Source organism: Tupaia chinensis, unplaced genomic scaffold (assembly GCF_000334495.1).
Source record: "Tupaia chinensis unplaced genomic scaffold, TupChi_1.0 Scaffold147038_1, whole genome shotgun sequence".
Classification (NCBI taxonomy): domain Eukaryota; kingdom Metazoa; phylum Chordata; class Mammalia; order Scandentia; family Tupaiidae; genus Tupaia; species Tupaia belangeri.
Window position 1 is genome coordinate 2,571,782 of NW_006206889.1, and position 11,739 is coordinate 2,583,520.

An 11,739-nucleotide genomic window follows, 5' to 3' on the forward strand; every position below is an offset into this window, starting at 1 on the left:
CTCGGGGTTGTGGAGCTGATGGAGGTGAGTTGGGTGGATGGTGTGAATGAGTGAGTGTATGTGGTGCTCTGGGCATCAGGGCCTTTATACTTCTGTGTGTTGTTTGTGTTGTCACAGCAGCAGGCTTAGGGAAGCCTTTCCTTTCCTTGTTATTGCTGGGTTGTGCTGCTGCTCCGTGGTATGATTGTCTGTGGAGGTGGAACAGCCCTGACCTGTGTTTGTCCCTGGAGCAAAACCAGTAGAAATGCATTGATGCCACAAAGTATACTCCAGAGGCAAAGAACAGCAAGCAGGCAGCATTCTGAAAGGGAAGGCTTCCACACAATCCCAGGAGGGTTTTTCTTAAAACAGATTTCCACACCTGGGAGAGTAGAGGATGGGATAGCTGCAGAGTCTGGGCCTTTATTTCTTTTATTTTTTTCCTTTTTTTTTTTCGCTATAGGGGTTTTCGCTATAGGATTTTCGCTATAGGGCATGTGCGCTTGCCAGAAAGACAGAGAGACAGAGAGACAGAAAGCAAGAAATCACCCCCCACATCCAGGGAGGATGGCCACACCACAATCCCTTCTCCTCCATTCTCCTCTCGGGATCTTGGGCACGCATGCACATGCGCCCAGCGTGAGTTTAAGCCACCGGGTCCGGGACTTGAACCATGGTCAACTACATGAGAGTCCAGCAACATAGCCATTATGACAACTGCTGGTCTTGAGTCTGAGCTTTTAGGCCAAGGGGACACCTGGCTACAGGCCCAGTTCTTGGGTTAACCTGTTGGCTATTGATGGGAATAAGCACATTTCTGCTGGGGTGCACCCTGGGGTAGTATGGGAAAAACATCTTCCTGGGCAGAGTGGTGGGTTATAGTGGGACAGAGAGGCAGATGCAGGCCTGGAGGAGCAAATGCCTTTTGTTTCTTTTCAAGTTCTTTTCAACTTCTGTAGACCCTTTCGATAGCAAGCTCGACATCCATACTTCCTTCCCCTCCTTACTGCACAGACTATGTCAGTTGCAACAGGGCCCTCAGGAGTTCCTGGAGCCCTCGTGTTATGGCTTAGATCATGATTTGTCCCCAGAAGGGACATGTTTTGGTTCATGTTTTGGAATTTAGTCTTAGTGGGTAGTGATTGGATGTTCCCAAAAGTTCAGTGTTACAAATTTCAGGTTGTATTGTAAAGATGCTAAATGAAAACTTAATCCCTTTGTGGCATTCCATGTGGAACCTTTGAGTGTGATAAGGTCATTAGGGTGGGCCCCTTGATTGAGTCTTGGTGGTTTTATAAGGAGAGAGAATAAGGCAGGTAGAGGCCACATAGATACAGAACACACTTGGCTCGATTTAAAGTCCTGCCTTTGCAATTTTGTTTGTAATGCCTTTGGATACTCCAGTCACCAAAATTGTGAGCCAATAAACCTCTATTTTTTTTATAATTCACCCAGTCTCAGATATTTCTGTTAGCAACACAGTAACAGATTAAGATAGTCTGTATGTAAATCATAGCAAGTCCCCTCCCTCAAGAATCTTATTCTTAGGAACCAGCAGTTAGCGTAATGGCTATGTCCCTGGACTCCCACGTAGTCGACCACGGTTCGCGTCCTGGACCCGGTGGCTTAAAACTCACACCGGGTGTGTGTGCGTGCGTGCATGCCCAAGATCCCAAGAGGAGAATGGAGGAGAAGGGATTGCGGCGTGACCATCCCCCCTGGGGGGTGATTTCTCGCTTTCTGTCTCTCTGTCTCTCTCTGTCTGTCTGGCGAGCACATGCACCCTATAGTGAAAACCTCTCAAAAAAAAAAAAAAAGAATGTTATTATTTACAACCTAGAAAATCATTAGGATGTGGTAACTCTTCTCTCCTCTCCTGGACATTATCGTAGTACATACCAGGCATAGAAATAGCAGGTCTGGTTATTCCTAGAGCCTTGCCTCACAAATCCCTACACAGCTGTGTATAATCCCAGATCACAGTATCACAGCCCAAAGAGAACCCAAAGATCTGGTCATGTCCCCCTTGTCGCCTCATTCAATTGTCACTGTACTCTGCCAAGTCTCTGGAACAGCACGAGTGGGAGCCTGTGACCCTCTGGGCTTCAGGGATCCCCCAAAGAAGCCCAGACTTGAACTGAGTCCTCCTCTGGTGCCGTGATCTGTAGGGTTTGGGCCTCATTGACCTCCAAAGGGTGGACCATCCGGCAAGGTCAGAACACAATGGACAAAACTTATTTCAAGAAATAAAGGCTGAAAACTATCCAAATGTACTGGAAAAAAAATTCATCTACACATCTAGGAAGCTCAGTAAACTCTAAGTAGCATACACATGAAAGATCCACTAATAGACGTATCTCAAGAAAAATATTGAAAGTCAAAAAGAAAGAGAAAATCTTGGAAGCTGCAAGGCAAAAGTGACAAGTTACTCATAAGAGAATCCCAAAAGATTAACAGCTGATTTTTCATTGGAAACAGTTTCGGCCAGAGACAGTAGAATGGTATATTCAAGGCGTTCAAAGGAAAAAAAATTGTCAGTTGAGAATTCTATACCCAACAAAGCTATCTTTGAAAATAGAAGGCAAAATAAAGGCATTTCCAAATATTGGGTCATTGGCAAAGTCATGATGCATTTTTGCATAGAAAAATATGTCATGACTTTTCTGATGATGCAATAAGTAAAAACTGAAGGACTCTGCTGCTTTTTGATACACACTACAGGGGGTTCTTCCAATGGAAAGTAAGTGAACCCAGACAGAAAATCCAATCTATATGAAAAAACAAAAAGCAACAATAAGATTAATTATTAAGAGACAATACAATTGCATATTTTCTTCTTACTCCCCTTAACTAATTAAAAAAGTCATTATAGGGACCAGCAGATAATGTAATGATGACATGACTGGATTCCCATGTAGTTGACCGCAATTCAAGTCCCAGACTTGGCAGTTTAAAACTCACACTGGGCACGTGTGCATTCATCCCCAAAATCCTAAAAGGAGAATGGAGGAGAAGGGATTGTGGCATGGCCATTCCCCTGGGGGGTGATTTCTCACTTTCTGTCTCTCTGTCTCTCTCTGTCTCTCTGGTGAGTGCATGTACCATACAGCAAAAATCACTCTTAAAAAAAGTAATCATATAAAAAAAATTGCCAATAACAGCACTAAGATGGTACACAGGCACAGAGCTGTACTGGGTAAAGGAAACTATTTCACATGTAATTTGAGTCCACAGGAAAAATGAAGAAACTCAGAAATAATAAAAAGAAGGTTAATGTAACAAATGCTAGAAATATGTAGTTGCTCTTCTTTCTTCTCTAAGCTTATTTAAAATTAAAAATGATAAGGCTGACACTGTAGCACAACACTCTGCACTGGGAGCCAGACCCTGCATGACTGACTTGAGTTTAAACCCTAGCCCTGGTGTCTTGAAAAACACACCAGGCACAATCCTAATGGGATGGAGAAATGTAGAAAAAGTATTGGGACCACACCATATTGGTGGCTGCTTTCTCTGTCTTTGTGAGTGCTCATGACGGCTAGCAATAAAAAAGTCTTAACATTATAGGAAGTAATCACTATAACAACGTATCATTAGGTCTTTAATTTTTGTAGATATGATATTTATAATGACAAGACCACAAAAAGAACAGATGAATAGAGTTATATAGTAATAATATTTTCAAATCTCACTAGAATTAAGTTAGCATACATCTGAAGTTGATTCTGATAAGTTATAATAAGTACGTGATAAACTGTAGAGCAAATCACTAAGGAAAAACTAAAAAAGTGTAATAAAAATTTTTTAAAGAAATCAAAACACTTCTTTAGAAATATTCACTTAATGCAAAAGAAAGCAGTAAAGTAGAAACAGGAATAATGACTGAAAAGCAACATGAGACATTTAGGGAATAAAAAGTAAAACAGAAGACATAAATCCAACTCTAGTTGATTCTCATTACTAGTGGTAATTATGTTAAATAAAGTCACTGCAAATAACGTTTTGCTCTTAGGGCAAAACGGAGCTATAGTCCTGTGAACCTCAGGTCACATTTTCAACTGATCAATACTTAACTTTGTTCTATGTGTGTTTAATATTTATTGTTTATTCATTTGCATTGAACTCCCAATAGCACTAAGTCTTGTGCCTAAATTAAACTTATTTAATACATGTGTTTTCTCCCCAAGACTTCACAGCCTTCTTGCACTTAGCAACATTAGACAACACTTAATCACTATGCTTAAGGACTATTTTAAACAACAAAATTACGGGAAGAAAAGTACTTAGGTGGTAGCACAGTGGCAATGGAACTGCACCTACATGGGAAAGTTCTGGGCTTTCTTCCATGTCCCTACCTTCCTGAGCACGCTGGGCACACGTACATGCTCATGATCTGGACCAGTCAAGATAGGTTGGATTACAGCATGAAGAACCTGTTGAATTGGGGTGTCTATCTCTCTCTGTCTCTATCTCTTGTGTAATAATTAATTAATGATCGTAAACAAATAAAGAGTTGTCATTTTCAAAGATGAACTTGGCAATTATAAAAAGCAAAAGAATGTGAAAAAACGTGGCAATAAGTAGACCACAAAAAAAGGTAATTATTTACAGTTTAGGTGCTAAAACAAGAAGACAGAGCATTGTCTTGTTCAACCTCAGCTGGGAACATGTGTGTTGGGCAACTTGAATTTTTGACCCCTCTGTGCATGTCTATTAACAATCATGAAAGTGCCACAAGCCAACTTTAGCAAGTAGGTGAATTTGCAAATATAAAACTCATAAATAATAAGAATTAAGTGTACATCAATAAAATATTAAATGTGAATGAATTAAATAAACCAATCAAAAGGCAAAGACTGGAAACCAGACACTCTGCAAGACAATCTTACATGAAAGTTTCCTGGTTCAAGTCCAGGGACTTCCTGAATATGCTGGTTGTATGTGTGCCTAGGATCAAGGGCTGACTGAAGGCTGAGGGTCTATTGCAGTTTCAAGACACTGTTGGTAACACTCTCTTTCTGTCTCTCTTGCTCTCTCACTTTTGCCATTTCTAGCAAGGGCAATTGGGTAAGGAAAAAAGTCATCTGTTGAAAAGGAAGAAATAAATTTATCTCTGTTCACAAACATAATCTTATAAAATCCTAAGAAATTCAATAAATTAGCTAGAAATAACAACCAGCTCAGCAAGTTTGCAGGACACAAAACCAATATGCAAAAGTCAATTGTATTTCTATATATTTACAATGAACAAACAAAAAGTGAAATCAAGAAAACAGTTCTATTTATACTAGTATCTAAAAGGAAAAGATACTTAGGAATAGATTCAATGAAAGAATTGTAAAATTATACTCTAAAAACTGTAACACATCGGGACCAACAGTTAGCATAATGGCTATGTTGCTGGACTCCCATGTAGTCAACTGCGGTTCGCGTCCCTGACCCGGTGGCTTAAAACTCACACCAGGCGCGTGTGCACGCGTGCCCAAGATCCCGAGAGGAGAATGGAGGAGAAGGGATTACGGCATGGCCATCTCCTCTGGGGGGTGATTTCTTGCTTTCTGTCTCTCTGTCTCTCTCTGTCTGTCTGGTGAGTGCATGTGCCCTATATCAAAAATCTCTTCAAAAAAAAAAAAAACTATCACACATTTTCATTTTATTGAAGAAGATGTAAATCCATGGAAAACATCCCAAGTTCATGGATCAGAAGTCTTAATATTGTTAACTTGCCTGTCCTCCCCAGATCTATCTATAGATTTACCTAGTCGCTATTAGAATCCAAGCTAACTTTGTAAAAATTCATAAGTTGACTTTAAAATGAATATGTAATTGCAAGGGATTCAGAAAAGCCAAAGCAACCTTGAAAAAAGAACAAAGTTGGGTAACTCATATTTCCCAATTTAAAAATCTACAAAACCAAATTAAGCAAGAGAGTGTGGTACTTGAGTGTAATAGACAAATAGATCACTGGAATAAAATTGAGAATTCATAAATAAACCCATATATATCTATGGTAGATTGATTTCTAATAAGGGGCCCAAGGCCTTCCTAGCCAGGCAAGCCACTCTGATCCCAAAGGTACCCCAGCAGTCTTTGGCAAATGCCTCTTTGCAATCCAGATCGGCCATGGCCTCTGCATGTGCTGGTGTTGGAGATATCAAAAAGGCAAACTAGGTTATCCTAACATACAGGATAAGAAATGAACTGACCTTAGGTGGAAGACTCGGAACCTTCAAGGTCACGACAATGGAAAACTCCCCAGGGAAGAGGTCACACCTGAAGAAAATCCTCGACGCAGGGAAGCTCATCGCATGGGGAGCAGTGGCCGAGAGCTGGAGTCCCCGCACACCGTCAGCCTGCATCATTCTGATTCCACTAGTGGCTCCATCTGCAGGGACTACCTCTGCCAGGATGTCCAGGGGACGCAGGTCTGTGTCAGAAAAATCACAGAGGTGAGGCAGGACAGTCCCCATAAAGTGACAGTCATGCAGCCAGGGCTAGGGCACTCAGTATAGATGGCTCTGGTCTCAGCATTTGTAGAGTCCCACAATAGCCCTGAGAATGGCAAACCATCACCAATGAGGAAGTCCCAGGATTTACTGGATCCATAGCTGCCCTCTCTCTGGACTAGGCATGGCCAGGAGCAAGTGCTACCTTTGAGTTGCCTATTCCCTGGGTCAATAGCCAGCCCTGTTCTGGGCATACCAGGCACCCAGTTCTTGCAGGGCCAGGCCTATATGTGGGAGACGGGGAGACTGATGACCACATATGGGTCTTCCTCTGTACCCTGTGTTCCTGTCAGAGCACTGTCGGTGCTGTTGGAGGATGGGGCTGGGAAATGCCTTCTTGCACTGTCCAGGCATGTGGAGAGGAGCAGATGAACACCTGGATGACTGCTGTCCCCAGTTCAGAGTCATTTGCAACAACACTGATGAATTGGTGGCTGAGGCAAGATGAGAAACTTGCTGAAAGTGATTTTACTAAGAATTGGAGGTAGAATGAGGACCAGCTCAAAAGGCTCTGACTGATCAGTTCAGAGCAGAGCCTGAGGCTGATACCTGGTCCCCACCAGCCCATATAGCTACTCCAGGCTTGGATGCACAATGACCAGTCTGGGGCCAGTTGCATGGGTGTCACCTGAGGTGCACGGTTGGTGCACCAGGTGGGGCATGGTGCCGAGCCCTGGACACAGGTCAACGTTTAAATCCATACTCATTTATTCCCTCAGGAATCCTCCCATATCAGGTTTCTCACACCTTTAGGTGTACTGATTTCTCTCCTGAAAATATTTCTTAAAGAAATAATCCAAAAGAAATAAAAAAGAGAGAGAGATACACATACATGTTTGATTCTTTTTAATTGATAAATGTAACTACATGAAAAAAATTATAAATCTCCTTATAACAAGAAAATATCACAGAGTAAAAAAGATATAAATGAGAACACAAACCACAGATTGTATTTGCAAAAGAGAAATCTGGTAAAGGACTATTATTTAACAATTACAAGGAACTCTTAAAAATTCAACAAGAAGAAAATGAACAACCTAATTAAATACAGGCAAAAGAGTTGACCAGACACCTCACCAAAGAAGATATACAGAGAGCAGAAAAGCACGAGGACAGACGTGATATGTCATCAGGCAAGTACAAATTGAGCAATGAGATATCACTGTGCACCAATTGGAATGCCAGACTCCAAAACACTGACAACACCGAACCCTGGTGAGGATTTTGAGCAACAGAAACCCTCATTCATTGTTGGTGGAAATGCAAAACAGCACAGCCACTTTGGAAGACAGTTGGCAGTTTTTTTATAAAAGTAAACATGTTCCTACCCTGGAGCCTAGCAATCTCACTCCTTGGTATTTACCAAAAGGAGCTGGAATCATACGTCCACTCAAAAGCCTACACGTGATGTTTGTGGAAGCTTTATTCATAATTACCAAAATTCGGAAGCAACCATGATGCCCTTCAGGAGGGATAAATAGCCCATGGTATATCCAGACAATGGGATGTTAGAACTTAAAGGAAATGAGCTACAAGCCATGGTAACAGACAGGGCACCTTAATATGCTCATACAGGTAAACAAAAGAAGCCAGTGTACACGTTGTGATTCCCACTACACTACGTGACATCCTGGGAAAGGCCCAATTGTGCAGATAGCTAAAAGGTCAAGGTTAGGGGTGAGGGAGGGATGGACAGGGACAAGTGGAGTACAGATGATTTTAGGGCACTGAGACTACTTGGCATGTCTCTATAGGGTGGATACATGTTGTTACACACTTGTCAAAACCCATAAAGTGTCCAACAGCAAGAATGAGCCCTAGCATTGACTATGGACTCCAGGTGATGCTGTCCCAGTGTGGGGTCATTGATTCTAACAGATGCACCAGGCTGGTAGGGAATTTTGGTAATCGGGGGGAGGGAGGCAGGGCTCCATGGAGAAGGGGCTGATTTTAGGGATGAAACAAGGAAAGTATGAAATGAGTTTGAACCAGGAAGTAAGAAAAGTCATGAGTGGAGGCACGTGGAAAGGACCTAAGAGTCAGCATGGGGATGCTCCTGCTGTAGTCTGACGTGGTTTGTTTCCCACAAAACTCATGTTGAGACTTGGTCTCAGAAGGGCAGTGTTGGCAGGCAGGGCCTCAAGGGAGGTAATTAGGATCTTGAGGGGGATTGAAGTCTCTCTAGTGAGAATGGTTAGCTTCCGCAGGAAATGATACTTTCTCACTAGAGCGAGGTGTTATAAATCGAGGCTGCATCTTGTGTTATGCCTTCCTTCGCACACATCTGCCCACCACTCTCACACGCACTCCTGCTGTGCACTGCCATCACCATGGTATAATGTACCGTAAGGGTCTCATCACACATGGTTGTTCGCCATCACTATGGCATGACGCAGCACAAGGCCCTCACTATACATGACCGCTCACCATCACCATGATGTGACACAGCACAAAGCCCTCATTATGCATGGCCACTCGCCATCACTATGGCATGACGCAGCACAAGGCCCTCACTATACACGGCAGCTCACCATCACCATGACCTGATGTAGCACAAGGCCCTTGCCACACATGGCTGCTCACCATTGCCATGGCATGAGGCAGCACAAAGCCTTCACCACACACAGTCACCCACTCTTGGACTTCCCAGCCTCTCAGAACTATAAGCTAAATAAACTTCCTTTCTTTAGAAATTACCCAGTCTAAGGTATTCTGTTATAGCAACAGAAAATAAACTAAGACAGCTTCTGAAGGCCAAAGTTAGAACAACTTGAACAGAATAAATAATGGTGTTGGATTATAGCTAAAATAATAATAAAATAGGCATCCTTTAATCCATGCTAGATAAAGAAATAATGGAATAAAGAAATAAATGGAAAAGGACAACTCTTTCTTACAGATGAGTTTCAATTAGTAAGTATAGATGGAATAAGGAAGCCGAAACTTCCCAGCAGAACCCCACTGTAGTAAATGCTACAGACTGGCTCCCCAAAGGGTGCTGAAACTACTGGGCAAATGTTAACACAGAAACAGAACATATGCAAAGCCTCAAGACTCATCCCCCCAAAAATTTACTAATTACAGAGCGAAGATGGTGACATGGGTTAGCTCAGAGGCACAGAAGTAACTTGCTGCTCCAGTGAGGTGCATCCATATGGAAATCGCAGATTCAGTTCCCTGTTGGACCTGTGAACACTGGGCAAGGGTGCCCATAATCCTGGCTGGTTGGGAAAGCTGGGGTGCTCGGGGTGAAGACCCTGTTGAGAGTCCTCTCTCTCTCTCTCCCCCCTCTTTCTCTGTCTCTCATTCTCATGAAAGAAATAAATAAACTTTAAAAAAGAACGACCTTGCCATTGAAAAGACATAGTAATGTCACATACTCCACTTCATAAACACACTTCTGTAGGATTCTCCCCCAAATACGCAACCAGTCTCATAGCGAGATGTTGACAAGCCCAGACAGAGGGCATGCTCTGGAACACCCAGCCAGTGCTCTTCTCTCGAATTATTTCATCTAACTTTATTTACTTATTTATTTTAATTTGACCAGAGAGGAACAGAGAGAGAGAGAGAGAGGAAGGGAGAAAGCAAGCTGCCAGGTCCAGGGCTCTAACTGCGGTTGGCCATGTGGGAGTCCAGTGTCCTAAACCACTATGCCACTTGCCGGCCCCCAACCAGTGCTCTTCTCAAGAGTCAGATCAAGAAGGACAAAGGAAGACTGAACAAACTGTCTCAGTTTGGGGAGTCCTAGGAGGCCTTTCATGAATGCAGAGCAGGATCCTGAACAGGAGGATGTTTGTAAGAAACTAGGGAACCCGAATGAAGTCTGCCCTTTGCCAATCTCAGTGTCACACTGCTAATTTCTAGAATTGGGTAACTCATCTCCTGTTACATAAGATGTCGACACTAGAAGAAGCTGGTCAAGTATGCGCAAACTCTACTTTTTAAACAACTATTCTGTAAAATAGATTTTAAAATCAACCAAGAGCTCAAACCGAGTCTAGACGAGCATGTCTATGAGTGCCTCATGCCACGCGCTCCTGCCTCCATCCTACCCCGACTCTGCACTGAGCCCAGGAGAAAGGACATCTGTTCTGTGGCTCTTTCTCTCTCTCTCTTTTTTTAAGATATTTTTGCTATAAGGCATGTGAACTCACCAGAGAGAGACATAGAGACAGAAAGCAAGAAACAAAAAATCACCCTCCCAGTGGGGATGGACACACTGCAATCCCTTCTTCATGCTCCTCTCAGGATTTGGGGCACCTATGCACACATGCCCAGTGTAAGTTTCAAGCCACTGGATCTAGGACTCGAACCTTAGTCGATCATGTGAGAATCCAGTGCCTTAACATCTATGCCACCTGCTGACCCTGCTCAATGACTCTTTTTACCTAAGATCTGGCATCTGTCTGCTTCAGAGCAGAAATTTGGGATGGGATGAGTTGTGCCCACCCTGAGTATGTTGAAATCCTAACCCCTAGGTCAATAAGTGTGACCTATTGGAAATAGGGTCACTGTAAGTGACTGAGTCATGATGAGGTGTGAGGATGGGCCCTAATGCAATATGATTGTCATAAAAAGGGAGGACTTGACCCCCACATGTATATAGGCAGAATGCCATGTGAAGTAAAGGCAGAGATTGGGCTGATGTTTCTTCAAGCCAAGGGAGTATCAATGATTTCCAGAAGTCAGGAAGAATCTAGAACCAATTCTTCCTCAGCCTCAAAGGACTCAGCACCTGATTTCAGTCTTCTGGCTTCTAGAACGTTGAGAGAATATATCTCTGCTATTCAATCATCCAGTTTGGGGTACTTTGTTATGGCCCCTGAAGAAACTAATACACCACAGCATGAGAATCCTGACTCACATCATCTTTATTTAGAAGCCAACAAGCTTCCTCTCCACCCTCCCCTGCAGAGGCACGTGCTGTGTTCAGAAGCCCTGGGGGTGCAGAAAGCGCCAGCCACACCCTGCCTGAGCTACATGCAAACAGAACAAGCCCCTTGGCCGCAGTGACCTCAGTTTAAAAACCAGCATGATCAAAATTCCACCTCACTTTTACCTTCTGATATGAAAACAAGTAATCCTGCCTGAGCCCATCTCAGGAGATGCGTAAGCTGAGCAACTCTGGGAACCCACACCATGGTTGGGCGGGATCCAGGAACTGCCCTGATGCCAATAAGGAAGGGGAGGGGTGAGCGAGGCAACTGATGTCACAACACAAGCCAATGAGGGAGATAAAAGCCGTAGCACA